The sequence below is a fragment of the Paroedura picta genome, chromosome 7 (assembly GCF_049243985.1).
Source record: "Paroedura picta isolate Pp20150507F chromosome 7, Ppicta_v3.0, whole genome shotgun sequence".
Lineage (NCBI taxonomy): Eukaryota > Metazoa > Chordata > Lepidosauria > Squamata > Gekkonidae > Paroedura > Paroedura picta.
Genome location: NC_135375.1, coordinates 76,883,529 through 76,901,833, shown reverse-complemented (window position 1 = coordinate 76,901,833; position 18,305 = coordinate 76,883,529). Strand labels below are relative to the sequence as shown.

General features: G+C 40.8%; 1 protein-coding gene across 41 annotated transcripts in view; it reads left to right on the top strand.

Moving 5' to 3' along the window:
• The first annotated feature begins 10,066 nt into the window (after nucleotides 1-10,066).
• The window catches only part of PTPRD (protein tyrosine phosphatase receptor type D), a 1,533,354-nt gene continuing 1,525,115 nt past the window's right edge, over nucleotides 10,067-18,305 (top strand). For 19 of the 41 annotated variants that reach the window (XM_077344991.1, XM_077345015.1, XM_077345014.1 and 16 more), the window contains exons 1-2: nucleotides 11,050-11,171; nucleotides 11,507-11,615. The gene's annotated coding sequence lies outside the window, so the exon portion shown is untranslated. Of the gene's footprint in view, nucleotides 10,182-11,048; nucleotides 11,172-11,243; nucleotides 11,286-11,453; nucleotides 11,616-18,305 lie in introns of those variants that run through there. The other 22 variants (XM_077345011.1, XM_077345006.1, XM_077345005.1 and 19 more) reach the window with 8 other exon arrangements.

Below are 18,305 nucleotides of genomic sequence, written 5' to 3'. Positions count from 1 at the left end.
CAAAAGAAGTATATTTTTATTATTGATGGGAAAGGCTTTCCCATCCCACTAAGCCATTTTGTGCCATTTGCTCTTGGCACATATTTCTTCCTATATAAAATAGTTTACAAAATCCAGAAATGTGTAGAAACCAAGAGAAAGCTTACCTACCTGTAAATTGGCTAGTGAACCTAGTTTGATTAACAGAAGATGACCTTGTTGAGTCTGAGGGTGATGGGACACAAAGACAGAAACAGAGAGAGAATCTCTCAGATTTCTCCTTTGCAGCTTTGTCACCTCCTCTAGTTCTGTTAAGACAAAAATATTAGCAGACTTCCCACACAAGATATTGTTAGATGCTGACAGCAGTCAGTGTTCCCACTCTAGAGCATTCAAGGAAGGGAGGGAGGGAGGGAGGGAGGGAGGAAGGAAGGAAGGAAGGAAGGAAGGAAGGAAGGAAGGAAGGAAGGAAGTTTATATCCAGACCTTGTCCGTGATAACTGGGCTTGACTCATATTTACATTAAACGGTTAAATTGTTATTGTGCTTGGAAGCTTCTTTTATCTTGTAGAAAGTATGTCCTATTTCCCATAAAATGGAAGAAGCAAAAATTTGATTAAGAACAGATATAATCCCATATTGTAGTTGCTAAGCTGTTATGCAAGGAGGACGTTGCTGCTGAGCAGTGTATTAGTTGCAGGTTCAAAAGGTACTATAGGCAGTGTCTTCATTCAGGGTTATTACACAACTTGTCTTTGACATTTCCAATGACTCTGAACTATGGACTTCGGACATTTGCTCTGGCCTAGACATAAGGCAAAGTCAGGCCAACATGTCTTTGCAAAGCATCAGTGGAATGACTGAATGACCACATGAACCCAGCATCCCAGTATCCTTGAAGCCGTGAGAAACAGGCACACAGCTTTGGCAACTTCAAAGAGCATCCTCCTTCCTGACTCCCGCCCCACCCCCTTACCTCACTAAACATGCAGATCTCAGAAGAAATTTCTTACCTTTGAAATCCCATTCCTGTCCACCCAACATGATGCCAGCTTGCCAAGAGCATTATTGCTCTCTATAGTTTTCCAGAGAGAGTTATACATTGTGCATCAGACAATTATACAACAGGGGGGGAAAGTACATGTTTACATGGTAACCTTTGATCACTTGGATCTTGGGACATCCTGGATAAGTCATCCTTTTGGTTCCATATCAAAAGGAGCATCTGCACCCTTTGGCCCAAGCCCATTTTTTGCCTATGTGACTTTTACCACATATCTGGCTAAAAACCCTTCCTTGTAGCCCCTGTGCGCTCACTCGCTCCCCTCTAGCGATGCCCGACTTGGATGCTGGCTCCATTCATGTTGCTGACCCCCCCCAAAAGCATCCAACTTCTCCATCTGAGCAAGATAGGTAATTGTATGATTTCTGCTGCCCCTTTCCCCGTCAGTACGTCCCTCTGTAATGGATTAATTTTACCTCGTAAACATTGCAAACAGATTTTGCTATTTATCCCTTTTTGGTGTATAGCTAACTTCCCCTATTTGGATCAGACTATTAGGGATAAAATTAAGTATTTTGCTTAACATGGGTGGGTGGGGTGGGGTGTTAGGCATGAAGGGCTAATTAGAGTAATGATGACTGAGCAATAAATACAGCAAAGATTGGAAGAGGGAGGGGTGTGGCTCAGTAGCAGAGCATCTGCTTGGCATACAGAAGGTTCCAGATTCAATCCCCAGTATCTCCGGTTAAAAAAAAAAAAGGATCAGGGAGGATGTGATGCTGAGAATCCAGGAGAGTGGCCTGGGTTGAACCAATTGACTGCCAGCATTTGCTGAATACAGCTTGGAAGTGCTTTTGAAAATGAAGTATCCAATTTCTGAACACTTCCCATATTGAGGACACACCAGCCCAAGGCATTGAGTCTGGAGTTACTAGTTCTTCTTGTTCCATGAATACTCCAGATCTAATGCTACATACATTCAGAAGATCTCATTATAGTGGAGCCACACAGACCCTGCAAGCTCCACTTATGCCCAATGCATAAGGTCTTGACACTTAAGGCAGGAGGCCTCTCTCCTGACAAAAATATGTGCTCTATCACTAAAATCTGCTTTCACCCCCAATAATTGGAAGGTAGACCCCATCTTTTAAAAAGGTTCTAGAAGAGATCTGGAAATTACAAGCAAGTCAGTATAATGTGGAAGCTGTTATCAAAGACAGAATTTGTAAACACCTGAATGAACAAAAGCTATTGAGGAAAAATCAGTATGGATTCTGTAAGGGAAGATCTTGTCTCACGTTTTAGAGTTGTTGATGGTGTGAACAAGCATGTGGATAAGGGGGACCCAGTAGATATTGTTGACCTAGACTTCCAGAAAGCTTTTGATAAAATTTTGATAAACAATTGATGGTGAAGATATGGAATGCATTCAAGAATTCATTTTCTGGGACCACAAATTGATGTGAGTGGCGATTGCAGTATGGAAATAAACCATCAAATTGCTTTGGGTCGCTCAGCAATGATGAGCGTGAACCAAACATAGAAAAGCCTAACTACCAAGAGTAAAGAGTAAAGGCTGCAACATGAGCAGGGAAATCAAACATCTCTCTCTCTCTCTCTCTCACACACACACACACACACACACACACACACACACACACACACAAATAGAATTGCCTTCTCCAGTTTCAGAAATTCTGTAGTCTGGAGATCAATTGTAATTCTGGGAAAATTCCAGTACACACCTGGAGGATGCTAACTGTAACTCTTATATATACAGATCTTTTGTACAGATCCAACTCCTAGTCTGTTTTGATTGTAGCATAAATGTTCTTTACTTAATGGAATTCCATTGACCTACACTAAAGTAGTCTTACAAATGATATAGGCCTTGCTTGTGAAACTATCTTCAGGTTCAGCAATAGTTTTTGATCTGAATTCCTTTGGTTCTCTGGCCTTATGCTTACAAGACTTTCCTGTCTATAAATATACTTTGTAATGGAGGCTGAAATAGAGACTAGATCATAATAAACAACTATCCTGCCAATTATATTTTCAGGATGCAACACTGGAATAGCAAAAAGGGAAGAAATCTTGCTTTAAATTGCCCATTAATACATAATTGGGCCTCAAGGAAGAAACACTGGATTTCAGAATGGATTATCCTTTCCATAGGGACTGAATTATGGAGAAAAAGTACTCCTAAATTTCAGCCACTAGACTGAATGTTTTTCTCCCCGACGTAAAAGACTGGCCATTTGTACCTACAGTATAATATGCTTTTTAATGTAGTGTCCTGCTATTTACCTTGAATTTTAGTACAGAGGCTTTATAGTAGTACATTTTTTAGTTGTGTAAGCATGTGATAAAACAAATATTTATAAACATGGAAAGAATTTGCTTTACTTTTTGCTTTTTCATATTTTTCACATGCTTAGTGATAAATATAAAGTTCTGCAGTTACGTAGGAAAAACCAAAGGAATCATTGTAGGATGGGGGAGACTTGTCTTGGCAGTAGTATGTGCGAAAAGGATTTAGGAGTCTTAGTAGACCATACACTAAACATGAGTCAGCAGTGTGACTCTGTGGCTAAAAAGCCAAATGGGATTTTGGGCTGTATCAAAAGTATGGCATCCAGATGGCATGAGGTGATGGTACCACTTTACTCCGCTCTTGTTAGACCTCACCTAGAATACTGTTTTCAGTTTTGGGCACCGCAATTGAAGAAGGATGTCGACCAGTTGCAATGTATCCAGAGGAGGACAACAAAGATGTTGTAGAGTTTGGAGTCCAAATTATATGAAGAAAGGTTGAGGGAACTTGGCCTGTTTAGCCTGGAGAGAAGAGAATTAAGAAGTAATATAACAATCTTCAAGTACTTGAGAGGCTGTCATTTAGAGGATGGAACAAATTTTGAGTCCAGTGGCACCAAGCCAACAAAGTTCTGTTCAAGAAATGAGTTTTCATGTGCATGTAGATTTCCTCAGATACAATATCATGAAATTAAATTTGTTCTGCTGCTTCAGACCAACATGGCTACCTACTTGAATTTATATAGAGGATGGAGCAGAGTTGCTTTCTGTTGCATCAGAGGGTCAGACCAAAGCCAATTGTTGAAATTAATTCAAAAGAATTTTCAGCTGAACATCCAAAAGAAATTCCTCAGTGGAACAGGCTTCCCCAGAAGGTGGTTAAGCAGAGTTTAGATAGTCATCTGACAGAAATGCTGATTATATGAAAGGCAGATTATGTTTGGTTCTTGTGACCCTTTCTTGCATGCCCAGGAAAATGTTGATCACTACTTTGGGGTTGGAGGCGAATTTCCTCCAGGCCAGATTGGCCAGGTATTCTTTTTTTTTGGAGGGGGGGGTGCATCTTCTGGGCATGGAATTGGTGTCACTGTGGGAGGGCAAGTAGTAGTGAGTTTCCTCCATTATGTAGGAGGTTGGACTACATGATGCAGGAGGTCCTTTCCTGCTGTATAATGTATTGGTCAGATCACATCTGGAGTACTGTGTAGAGTTCTGGAGGTCTCACTTCAAAAAGGATGTGGACAAAATTGAGAGAGTGCAGAGGAGAGCAATGAAAGATGATCTGGGACATGGAAACCAAGCCCTATGAGGAAGGCCAAGGGACTTATGAATGTTCATCCTGGAGAACAGAAAGTTGAGAAGGGATATAATAAAGGTTGTCAGAGGAGGGCAGGGAGAAGTTCTTGTTGGCAGCAGAGGATAGGACCCACACTAATGAGTTTAAACTATGTGTAAAATGGCATCGGCTAAATATCAGAAAAAATGTTCACAGTCAGGGTATTTCAGCAGTGGAATCAATTGTCTAAGGAAGTAGTGAGTTTCCTCTCACCGGCAGCAACTGGACAGATACTTGTCATGGATGCTTTAGGCTGATCCTTCACTGAGCAGAGAGTTAGACTAAATTACCTGTATGGCCCCTTCTACTCTATGATTTTGAATTATTCTGCTGTTACTTTTATATGACAAGCACTATTATAATGAATTCTTAATTTAAATCTATTCTTTTAACTTGCTATATACAAGAAATAATTTAAAAACAAATCAGCTTAGAGCAAAATTCAGTTTTTAAGACTCAGAACGTGCCAAGCTATTTTTTAAAAAAGAGGAAGATGGGATGTCATTTAGTTTTCAGAAGGTTTGACCTTGGCTTCACAATTAAAATGTTCAAGAATTCTCATTCGTTAAGTAGGAAGAGGTACAATTACTTTTTTCATTAACATCATAGTGAAATGAGTAATAGGTCAGGAATAATTAAGAAAATGGTACCATTCTTTCTCTCTACATTCTTTGTTAAGCTACTTCTAAATCTTTCTTTTATGCAATCATAAACTGAAGGGGGAGCAAGAAAAGCACTTTAGGTTATTATTTTGTCTTTATATTTTCTTTAAAAAATAATTGCCAATTAGGGGTTATAATATCATCAGTAGACTAAAGCAACAGTACTGAGGACGATAATAGTGAAGAAAATCTAACTGTTGTGTTATGACATTGTTTTGCATAATTTATATAGTTAAAGATCAAATCCAACTCTTAACATAAATTACATTTTTATTAGTACAAATGCACAATAGATCAATCTCTTATCTTTCTTCAAGCACAAACTGTACTTCAGGGGAAAAGGACTCTATGATATATATTAACTGCTCAGCTCTAAGTCCTGACCCAGTTAGTGTCATGGCCCAATCTGTATGATTCTTAACTTTCACCCCAGTTCCTAAGAGTAAGGGGAGTTTGGTCATGAAGCCTTTCACTTGCTACCCCACGAACTCTGTGGCAGAGAGTTGGCACATACTTCATCGGCCATAAGGAGGCAATCAGTAAACCAGTAGACCATTCTTCATATGAGCCAGAATAATATTGTCTAACTGATACTAATTTATCTACTCTTCATGGCAAATGGGAATAAAGCAAACACAAAAGGGGTTCAAGTTCAACAGCAGAAGAAAGACATTTACAAAAAAATCAGTTTTAAAACAAGCAAAGGTATCTACGTTCCTATTTTTTCATAATATTTTATGATGGTATTTTGTCAATGTTCTATAGTTCTGAGTGGGCACCTTTCCATGTAGCCATGCCTCCATTGTATTTCTGGGGTTCATTTCCACTACTCACTGCTGTTTATCTCAGCACCCTGAAACTACTTGCTTATATCAAGTCTATTAAACTTTCAATCCTAAATATATTTACTATAGAATCATAGAATCATAGAGTTGGAAGGGGCCATACAGGCCATCTAGTCCAACCCCCTGCTCAATGCAGGATCAGCCCATAGCATCCTAAAGCATCCAAGAAAAGTGTGTATCCAACCTTTGCTTGAAGACTGCCAAGTGAGGGGGAGCTCACCACCTCCTTAGGCAGCCTATTCCACTACTCTGACTGTGAAAATTTTTTTCCTGATATCTAGCCTATATCGTTGTACTTGAAGTTTAAACCCATTACTGCGTGTCCTGTCCTCTGCAGCCAACAGAAACAGCATCCTGCCCTCCTCCAAGTGACAACCTTTCAAATACTTAAGGAGGGCTATCAAATCCCCTCTCATCCTCCTTTTCTGCAGGCTGAACATTCCCAAGTCCCTCAACCAATCTTCATACGGCTTGGTCCCTTGGCCCCAGATCATCTTCGTCGCTCTCCTCTGTACCCTTTCAATTTTATCTATATCCTTCTTGAAGCGAGGCCTCCAGAACTGCACACAGTACTCCAGGTGTGGTCTGACCAGTGCCGTATACAATGGGACTATGACATCTTGTGATTTTGATGTGATGCCCCTGTTGATACAGTCCAAAATGGCATTTGGCTTTTTTACCGCTGCATCACACTGCCTGCTCATGTTTAGTTTACAATCCACAAGTACCCCAAGGTCTCGTTCACACACAGTGTTACCTAGAAGCGTATCCACCATCCAGTAGGCATGTTTTTCATTTTTCTGACCCAGATGCAGAACTTTACACTTATCTTTATTAAATTGCATCTTGTTCACATTTGCCCATTTTTCCATTGTGTTCAGATCTCGTTGAACTCTGTCTCTATCTTCCGGAGTATTTGCCAGTCCTCCCAATTTGGTGTCATCTGCAAACTTGATGAGTAGTCCCTCCACCCCCTCATCTAGATCATTAATAAATATGTTAAAAAGTACTGGACCGAGCACCGAGCCCTGAGGTACCCCGCTACTCACCTCCCTCCAGTCTGATGAAACACCATTGACAACAACTCTTTGAGTGCGGTTCTCTAACCAATTCCCTATCTACCTAACTATCTGAAAATCCAGATTGTAGTCCTTCAATTTATCCATCAGAACATCATGGGGAACCATGATGTACTATCATGATGTACTATCATTCAATCAAACATAAATCTGAGAAAACATGCTTAGAATGTCACTGAGATATGTTCTAGTACAAAGTATAAACATATATAAATATGTTTAGAGAGAGATAGATATCAAGAGAGATCCAAGTAGATAACCATGTAGATCTAAAGAAGCAGAAGTTTGAGTCTGGTGGCATCTTTAAGACCAACAGAGTTTTACTCAAGGTATAAGCTTGAAGAAGTGGGCATACACACAAAAGCTTATCTTAACCATTAATGGCTCTCTAATATTTTGGAAGAGCCACTAAGTGTGGAGTGGTGTCTGGGTGTCTGGACACTGCTTCTGGCTGCACGGGGCAATCTGTGCAGCACCCACCCCCAGGAGCTGGCTGCAAGATGCACTCACAGCCTTGTGGCCAGACCCTCCTGGCCATGGAGCAGTGTGGGCCATCCCACACTGACCAGCCAGCCACCAGCTCGCCCGGTGGCCTGCCAGCTGCGGCGAACATCGGCCATGCCACCAATGCCCATGATCACATAACCCTCCCCCCAACAGCCACTGAGCCCTGCCCAGTCCGCTGCAGCCTAAAGATTGCTTCCAACTACATGCCATTCTGAATCCTATGGAAATATGGGAGGCAAACACAATAAATAATACATTTGCAGTTTATTGACTGATCTGAAGACACTGAATGAAAAATTCAAATTTCTTCTGGATGTATTCTAAGTCTATAAGATGCATAGACTGCTACTTAGTATGGACCAAGCATCTCCCAGAAATTGTTGCTTACAACTCTTCAAGTTTTCCAAAACCAACATGATATCCGCAATACTTTAATTATTAATATACTTAATTAACCAAAACATTCCAAACAAAGCACATGTGGTATTTCTTAAAAGACAAAAATATTATGCCAACAAAAGTTATGGTCATTATAAATATTACCAGTTTATGGAGATCACCTGTTAACTGTTCAGGACCTGCAAATGATTACAGTCATTTTGTCTCCCAGGAAAGCATTCTTAGGATGGCAGTTAAGGTTACCAGTTGCTGGCCTTGCTTGTGCCCATGCCTTTATTGAGAGTCTGTCACAGTTAAGTTGATGAGGCTTTCCCCAGTCCCCATTCCCTTATCACCTGAGCACAAGGAACTCTGCTTTTCACTTTGCCTTTTTACACTTTTGCATTCAAAGCAGAGTCATCCGCACATTCATCATCATGTGTGAACTAGGACTCCATCTATATTTAGGCGCATATTTATTTTTAAAACTGCAGGAAAGGATCAAGATGCCACTTCTGAGTTCTGCATTGTTTTAAAGGAATCCCTCCATTTTTTAATACCACATGGGATATCAGACTGTACAGGTACAATTGTAATATACATACTTAGAAGAAGTTCTACTAAACCAATAAATATTAACTTTGAGTAAATTATCAAGTTATGTATGTAAATGCCAATTAACATTTTCAATAGCTGCCACATTTTCTGCTTTTCACTATATTTTCCCTAATACAGACTCTTAAGATTTATAAGGTAGTATATGTAGCATTTCTACATGCAAGTTCTCCATTCAGTTAAGCAGGAGATATAAGCACACTGCTCAGCCACATTATGAATTGGCCCTAAATCTTTAGAATCAATACTGTTTGTATCTTCAAAGTATGCAGAGTGGATGTTCATGGGAGAGGAGGGGAGATTGCAATGACCCATCTGGATGGAAATGCACATGTGCATGCTTTAAACCGAGGGTCATGATTCCCAGTGTGGATAAAATTGTTCACTAGTCTGTATATGCTGAGGACAAGTCCTAGTTTGGGAATCTACCACACTGTTTACGTTGCTTGAGCTGCCTGGGAGATATGGGGCAGTTAGGATTGCCAGTCTCCAAATGAGTCCTGGAGTTGTTCTAGAATCTCTTCTAATCCATGGAGACCCAGAGCAAAGGGCAGCACTGAGATCCCTTCCCAGTCTCCTCTTCCAAATGTCCCCACCAGGACCATGGAGTTCCCCTGGGCACTGAAAAACAAGAACTGACACGAAGTCTTCGGGAGCCGCTTTGGTCTGTCCCAGCGCCGTCTTCTCAATTTAAATCCCTCCCTGCTACCCCTGCGCCCAGCGCAAGTGGGAAAGCAGGTGCCCTATGCCCACTCCGTCGGTTGCCGCTTCAGATTGGGGCCTGCCCGCAGCCTTCCGCGGGACCACTAATGAGGCGACTATCGAAGAGCGCGTCAAAGCGCTGGCGGCGGAAGGCAGCCGGTCCCGCTGTCGCCGGCCGCTTGGGCTGAGCCTGAGCCGAGGCGGCCGCCGTGTTTCGGCCCGGGGGCGGGGGGAGCCCGCGAGGAGTTCGGAGTTGATGCACACGCTCGAGCGGCAGTAAAAAGAGATGATATCGACACGCTCAGCTGCGTCTTGTTAAAAGCTTCCTGCGGGTTGGCAGAATGAAATCTTTATTTAAAAGACACAAACTATCGTCAGGGGAGAAAGCGAAAAAGGGGAATTCTTGCAAGGGGCCAGGCGCTCTGTTTAACCCAGCAGCAGCGTAAGCGGGAAACCGGGGGGGGGGGGCGTATATGTGAAGAGGGAGACCGGGGTGGAGAGTGCTGCGCGCCCGCTCCTTGAAGCAGAGGGAGATGGGGGGGGGGGGGTTTGGTTGTGTGGGGAGCTCTTCAGGGACCTTCCTGTTAATGCAGCTCCGTGGGGAGGCGGGAGAAGGCAGGCGCCGTGTAGTAACAGCCCGGGAAGAATCGAAGATGGGGAAGAAAGCGAGAGCAAAGCCCGGGCTAACAACCCATTTCCCTCACGGTCGCTTTTAAGTGGTGGTCGGTGCGACTAGCATCATTAGCACCATCTTGCAAACAGGTGCATTATTTTAATGCATTATGAATGCTTTTCGACAGAGGGGGGGGGAGGCAGGAGGCGATGCAGGCGTTTTTTAAATTGTATTATAGTGCCGACAGCTGGGAGCGGGAAGGCGTGCGGGTGGGGATGGGAGGCGAAAAGGCATGCCCCGGCGTCTCGGTGCTCCGTTTCAGAGCGGAGTGCGAGTACTGAATTCCAGGTGCACACTCAGTGCCGGGGTAGAAAAAAGAGGATGAAAGTTGCCGAGGAAGATGCCTGGTCTTTCTTTTCCTCCTGGAAGAGGCGAGCACTCTTCCACGCAAACGTCCCACTGGGGGTTTCCGCAGCGGGACGAAAAGGAGTTGCCTCCTCACCGGCCGAGGGGCGGGGTCCAGTGCTGCCCGAGGTGTCACGCCGAAATGGCTGCCGGGGGGGGGGGGGGGAGAGCGGTCACCTCGCAGGACGGGAGCGGGGTTGGCTTCGGCGCTCCATTCTTCAGCAAGGCGTCCCGATAGGCTCCCAAGGAGGTAAAGTGAAAACGAAGCGGCCCCTCAGCCTTCGAGCCTTTCCATCTCTCTGGGCGGTCTCCCCATCCCTCCCCCCAGCCTCTGCGGGTTTTGGCCAGGCAGGCGCCCGCGCGCCTCGCTTTGCCTTGCTACTGCCAGCCATCAAGTGGCTCGTTAAGGAAATGCAGGTGAGCGCGAGGAACGCGGCTCGAGCGGCTGCCGCCGGTGGGGATGCGCCCGAGAGGAAAAGAAGAGAGGCTCTGTGAATGTGTGTGTGTGCGCGCGCGCGCGAGCAGGAGGGAGACGTTTCTGTCTCTTCTCTCCCCCCTTCCCCCTTCTGTTGCCACCGCCTCGCTTCCCTCTCGCGTCGCCGGCAGGAGGAGCGTGTTGGTGTGTGTTTCTCCTCTGGGCGAAGGGTTCTGCTTTGACAGCACCGGCGTCGACTGCTCGGTTTCCGTATCCCCCCGCTCGCTCGCTCTTTGCCTACTCCGTTTCTGCCGAGGAGGTTCGGACTCCAGCCTCCCCACACTTGTCCTGCCACTTCCTCGCCTTTCCCCCCTAATTTGTCTTCTCGCTTCCTCGGCGGTCTCCGCTTGGGCAGCCTTAGCGGGAGAGACTTGTAGGTACTGCCTGCTGCCCTCGACGGCAATTGGGCGCAGCGCGCGCGACCCTCTTATTTATTGGCGAGCGCTCCCACCCACCCCACAGTTGGAAAGGGGGAGAGGGGGGGAAACTGAGAGCGAGCGCTGTTTAAACGCCGACCCCTCCCCCTCTCTTCGATCCTCATTCAGCACCAAAACAAACCTGCTGGATGTGACATGTGGTTGTCTTTCTTTGCAGTTCATTCGTGGCCTTTGTGGAATAGGAGCACTGTTAGGAACCTGACCGGCAGGAGCAGATAGAGAAGGACTCCTCAAGATTCCCAGAGAGGTCGGAGCTGGCTGCATTAGTAAGTAATTTTTTTTTTGGTGTGGGGGGGTTAGTTTGTGCTTTGTGTTTGTTTCTGTTTCTGTGCTGTGAGCAGATTGTCCAGTTGTTATAAATAAAAGCAAGAACTTGACTAGTGCAACTTGGGGTTTGTCGACAGTTGGGCAGGGCAAATGCTTTAAGCTTCTGTTTTTTTTCTCGGTTTCCTGGGCACCTTATGGTGAGAAAACTGGGTCTGCTGTGGTAGATGTACATTTTGAATTTCAGGCTGTATGTGTAATTTCTTTGTTTCCCTTGATAAAGAAGCTGATCTTTAGCAGACATGTAGAGGATTTAAGCTCACCCTACATCATATCTGTGCAGTCTCCCATAATAATAAGCAACATCACTGACAGTGTGGATTTTAGTTGTCGTTCTTTTAGCCCTTGCTGGGTTTTTTTTGGGGGGGGGGTTTAAAATGCTTGAATGTTGAATTACAAGGAAATGTTTGGATGATTTGGTACACATACAGGATGCATATTGTTGCTTTGGATTTGCCTGTATGAGAAAGGTCCCTGTGGGAAATCTGAATTTGGATAAGACCATGAAGATTGTGAACTGGAGCTGCTGATGGCACAAAGACAAGAAGGTTTAACATAGGAGAATGTCCTGGAACCTCAGCAAGGTCTCTGCATCAAAAGTTCTGAGAGCTTTTATTCTGCTTGGGACAAGCATACAGATTATCAGCACTTAATGAATTTCTTTTTTGACAACCGGAGGAAGAACTGAGGGTTAAATAATCTAAAAACCTTTGTGACAGTGGAAATATAGTTGAGTCGGTTGTGTTCTATATACCAGATTGAATCAATAAGATTTCAGCATCTTTCTTATTGCCAAATGGATTTTGATTTGAATACCTGCTTCCTGCTGTAGATCCCAAAATTGTATAAGGTCATGAAGCACATTTTTGTTCACAATAGGAACTTGGATTTTTTAATGGAGGATGAAGAAGCACTAGCAGTTATTTTGGGAATATATTTTCTTCATTATTCTAACCTTTCCACACTTGTCTGGATTGATTGTTCCAAGTCCTGATGAATACATTGCTCCTAGGCTGCCCCAGTCTATTGTGAAAGTTTCTCTTCAAAGCCAGTATAGTTTATAGCTGTTCTGCAACATCGAAGTTTATTTCTTGCAAAATCAGCTGTTTCACTGGCACTAGTAATCAGATTTGTATACACTGTAGCAAGGCCAATTAAGCAAAATGGCTTAAGATATTAACATCATGAAGTATTGCTAGCATGTACGGTAAAGTCTCTGTTGTGTATAGCTACTATATACATAATGATGGAAACAGGAGAATGGTAGAAGCTGCAAGTTTAAGGGATAGTAAACCAATCTTGACTTAAGAGTGGATGAATCAGGAGTCTTTAAAATAGCTGTCAAAAGGTTGTTTAATGATCTTACCTTAACTGGCTATTGCAGAGCTTCTGTAGGAAAACCGGTAGCCTTTCCAGAAACTACTTTAAAACTGTATAAAATAGGTTAGGTTGGCTCAGTGGTGAAAATGGTTCCCAGATAGATAATACATTTGGGCAGGGGACTTGTTAGTCTGTTCCATATTGAGCAATAGCTGGCTTTGTCAATTTCAATGAAGAATATGGAATGCATCAGCTGCATGGACTATTTACCTACAAACTTTTATAATGTAGCTTGGAAATGCTGAACTCTTTGAATATTGTCTTGATGTTATGCAGATGATTTGATATAATACTCCTGATGCATATATTCCTACTAATTATGCTTGGTACTATATTATCTTGAAAATTACTGTTAAGATCAAATACAGGTGAATGAAAAATTGTCATGAGTTATATGCAGTAAGAAACAAGAATTATGGATAAGAAACTGTGCTACGGGGGTGGTTTCATCTTGAAGTGGATAGAATAAAGTTGCTGTTGTCAGCACTAATGCTTTTCGTTATGCGATTGTTCTTGTTATTCAGATCAGATAATGGCCTGATGAAATACATAAGCAGTCTGCAGGGAATGAATGATTAATTTCTCTAACGTGTGCTTACTATAGGACTTCTGACTAATAAAGTACTGTCTACCAGTTCTTGCTTACAGTTGCAGTAAGTGGGGGGAGATATGATTTGGTATTTCATTGTTGTCATGAAGCACTCAAACATGTTGTTAAATAATCAGTAATTCTTCCTTGATTCACAAAATCAGTGAAGGACAACTATGACACAAACCATTCATTTGTGTAGCATCTGGTCATTCTGAACAAGCAAAAAACAATATGACTCTTGTTTGTAAAGATGGCATACTAAACACATTAAGTGTAAGATGTCCAGTTTTTTTCTCATTCATTTAAAGTTTTGAGAGTTGTAACTGTAAAAGTTACATTCTGTTTTACTGGTGCTGTCCCCAAGTCCTGATTCAAACATCATCTTTAACAAGCTATGTTGGTCAGAACACGTTCAAAAGAAAAAGTTATAGGAACTGTGCTAAAGATTAATAGTCCACCCAATGCATTGTTTCTTCAGGGAAGTATGGTTCCCTTTGTTCAGTTGACTTATTTCAAGGTAAGTATGCATATAATTGTTTAAAATATTAAATTTGCTACATACATTAGCCATTAAATCATTAAGGATAGGTCATGTAGTTTTGTTCATGTGCAACAGCATAATCTTGGGCAAATCTGTAAAAATCATAGCTTGGTGCCAGTATTATAACTGACAGCTGGTGGAACTAGATAATAATATAAGGCCTGGATCATTCCCGGTTTCTTTCCTATACAATTTTTGTTGATGCAAAACATTTGAGTGTGCTTGAGGGACAAATAATGTGGCCTTCATAGACTAGAAAGTAATACATAGAATCTAATATTGTCTTCATTATTGTGCTGTTTTATTTAAAAAAAAATATGTTCCTACTTGACACTGAAGATATTTTAATTACCTTCTTTCGTTGACCATACTGAGGCCTATTATTTTTAATAGAACTTTTGTTAACTATTTTGACAGATAAATTAATGGTGAAACTTTGTTTGAGACAAGGGCACCGTATCAGAGTCAATGCATTTGTTCCATAGAACCTCTGGATTTGGCCTGTACATACCTGAATATCATTGGTAGTTTCTGTCAGAAATGGTATAATGTTCACTGAAAGGTTTTAATATATTTGTAGAAAAGCGCAAGTTTGTAATTCGCTTAGTGTATCTGAGTGAATGCACTGAGTGAATATACTCAGTAACTTTAAAACACATGAAAAGAATCCTGTTTTCAATAATGAGGTTTTGGGTAAGTGCTGAAAAATCATACATTAGAAATTCCAAAAACAAGATTTTTTAAACGATCATTCAGTTTAACAAGACATATTTGAAAGTGTGCACAGGATCAGAACTTTGGATATCAGCTACATTTTAGATATTCAGTATTCTATAGTAGTTAGTCATTTTGATTCTATGAAAGAACAATTATAATGATAGGGCACAAGGTACTTATCAGAAATAACCTATATGAACATGTTGCTTAAAAGTGGAAATATAAATTGCTACAGGAATATTTTTATACACAATGATGTATTTGCCAAAGGTAAATGTCTCTATTGAATTAAGTCTGACAGTTACAGTGGAATGCAAACATGTTAGGGAATTGTAAACATTTCATTTGTCAAGCAATGTATCTATTAGTTTTTTCAAATATTTGTGATGAAATCTGACGTTTTCACATACATAGTCTGTAATTGTATAAAATGTCCAGATTCTTTGAGGAATGTATGTTAGCTATCACCAGTATGAATTCATATTTATTATTAATAGTAAAATAGTAAGAAGTAAGATATACTTTATAGACCCTAGATTCTCTAGTTTTTAGAATTTGGCTTTCTGAGTGTGTGTGACTGGGAGGTATTTACAATGTTAGGTAAATGGAGACTAAGTTAAAGGATTCAAAGAACAGTATTATTCTACTGTGAGGTTAATTTGGTTGTACATTTTGCACTGGGATACATGAAACTTGGTCCCTGTATAGATATGAGATGAAAAGTTAAAGCAGGTCAGTAGTTTTAATTGCATAGGTAAATGAATTACAGTGATGCCTCAATAATTAAAATATCAGTAGGTTAGAGCTTTTCAATTATAGCAATATCTGCAGTCTTTTAGACAATACTGAACTTCTATGTTCGCCTGTATTACAAACTAACTTGTATAGACCTTGAGTAACTGAATTCTTAGTATCAATATACCCCCTTTCAGAATCCTATATGAGAACTTACAGTTGTCATGTAAAAAGAGAGTCAGTCTGGTGTAGGATTTGGAACATTGAGTTGGAGAGATCAGAGTTGAAATCCCAGCTTTGTCATGAAGTGTACTGGGTGGTGTTGGGCCAATTGTTCTTTCTTAGCCTATCTTGAAAGGTGTAACTGAGTTCCTTAGAGGAGAAATACTTAGGAATACCATGATCTCCCTTCTGCAGAGATAGTGGTGTGTGTGTCTTCTGTATAGTTATTTCATAAGTGAGGCAAGACTTGGACTTTCACAAATCCCATCTCACTCTTTTAGCCATTAGTGTACTGAATACATTGAAGGACTATGTGATTCACAATTAGGAGCCAAATTCGGAAGCAGTAAGTTATTATGTAGCCTTGTCCTACAAATAAAACACTAGAACAAATTTTCAGTCCAGGGGCACCTTTAAGAACCACAAATTTTATTCAAGGTTTGAGCTTTCATGTACACACACACTTCTTCAGATACAATGTCATGGAATGGAAGTAATCAGTTCATACTTATAGGCAAAGTGTAAGAGTAAATTTACATACAGCAAAATGAAAATGGTTAACAAATCCCAGAGATAAATAGGAAAAACCAGTAAACCAAAGCACCATAATCTGTACACAAATTCTATAGAATGCTGTGGATGATATAGGATAGAAAGTGTAAATTTGGCCTTTATTTTCTTACCAAATTTCTGTTTCCTTATGGATGAAATGCCTGAAAAGAAGAGTTATATTCTTAGTGCAGAATATAATGTAAGATTTTAGAGAGGCTAAGACTACAATCTGATGTGCCTTTACTAGGGAGCAAGTTTGTAATTTACTCAGGCTTCCTTATAAGACCGCATAGAATTGGTCTTCCCAGATGTTTACCCTTATATTATCCCTGTAACTGTGATTCAATTTAATAACAAGCATACTGAGAAAAATGCCCTGAACTTTCCAGTCGTCAAGTTTATAATTAAACAAAAATACTTCAAATGATATGTGGAAAATCTGATCAACCTAGTTTTAAGGAGGAGGAGATACAACAGTGATTTAAAAATGCCTGTACAATATCTGTTCAAATAGAGAAAATTTCTAATGATTTAAGTTCACTTGATCAATTGTTCTCTATTTTATCCATATTAGAGAATGTAATAAAGGGGGGATTTTGCACTGTGTATGTATTCCAGAATATGGTTGAATAGATTATCTATTTTTTAAACAATGACAAGATAGTGAGACATAACTTGCATACAGCACTGAATGTAGAATGTGCTTTGACTTGGAAGATAAACTTTAAATGACTATTGGTTCAGCTTTAATTTAAAAAACACACCTGAGGATAACAGAATAAATGTTAGTGAATATCTTTAGGTCATTTGCTCATGAAATGATGAGGTCATGAGTCTTAAGTACAGACCCATTTTTCTGGAAAATATAAGGCTAAGCAGGTGGAACTACTCATTGTAGTTTACCAACTGGGACAACTGACCTGGACAAACTATTATAGGTTTGCTTGTGATTCATAGGGTCATATAAAAATCCTACTGAGAAACTTTCCTACGCTTGCCAAGCCATTTTGGCTTCACCTGATTTTTTTTCATATATTTTGCCTAAGAAATGTTGAAAATTTGCTTTGAATCATGCTAGGTATGTAGGTGAAATGTGAAAGTTATGAAAGTTAGGTACTGGGTGGGCTTGCTAGGTACCAGTGTGGGCTTGCTAACAGAAGATAAAGGTGACATGACATTTTGCTGGCTTGCATGGATAACTTATATAATTTTAAAGACAACTACATCTTTCACCCATGGATATAGGAGCATTAAGCAGTTGGGACCAAGTCAGAATTTGCTAAAGTGAACTACAGTTCCCAGCTGGTAGCATGAGAATACACAAAATATTTCAATCTACTTTGGAACTCTTGGCTATCAGTGAGCCTGGTAAAATGCTTCCTTTACATACCCCTGGTAAGTTGAGGCATCCAAGAAGACTACATTTTAGTAAGCTGTTTTTCTCCCTGTTGGGTAAGTAGGAATGGAGCACCAGACCTGAGGCTTCAAAACACACACAAAAAAGTTTGCAGTGTTTGAGAAGCCATATCAAACTGTACTAAAATAGATGTGTTTGCTGCATTAGTTATAGTCCTGTCTTTTCATATATGTTACCATGTAGTATATATTACCATTATTATAATCTGCAGATGTGCTTTTTTAACATTCCAAAGCTTGTAATTTGTTCTGGAGAAAAACATTTTTCTAATTATCATGGCATAATTTATCTGATATATGAATAAACATATAAAAACTTTTATGTGTTCCTGTGAAGAGTTCCAATATTCATCTAAATTCTTCAAAGTGATCTATTCAAATGAGTAGCTGTGTTGGTCCGAAGTAGTACAATAAAATCAGAGTCCAGTATCACCTTTAAGTCCAAGAAAGATTTATTCAAGGCGTGAGCTTTCAAGT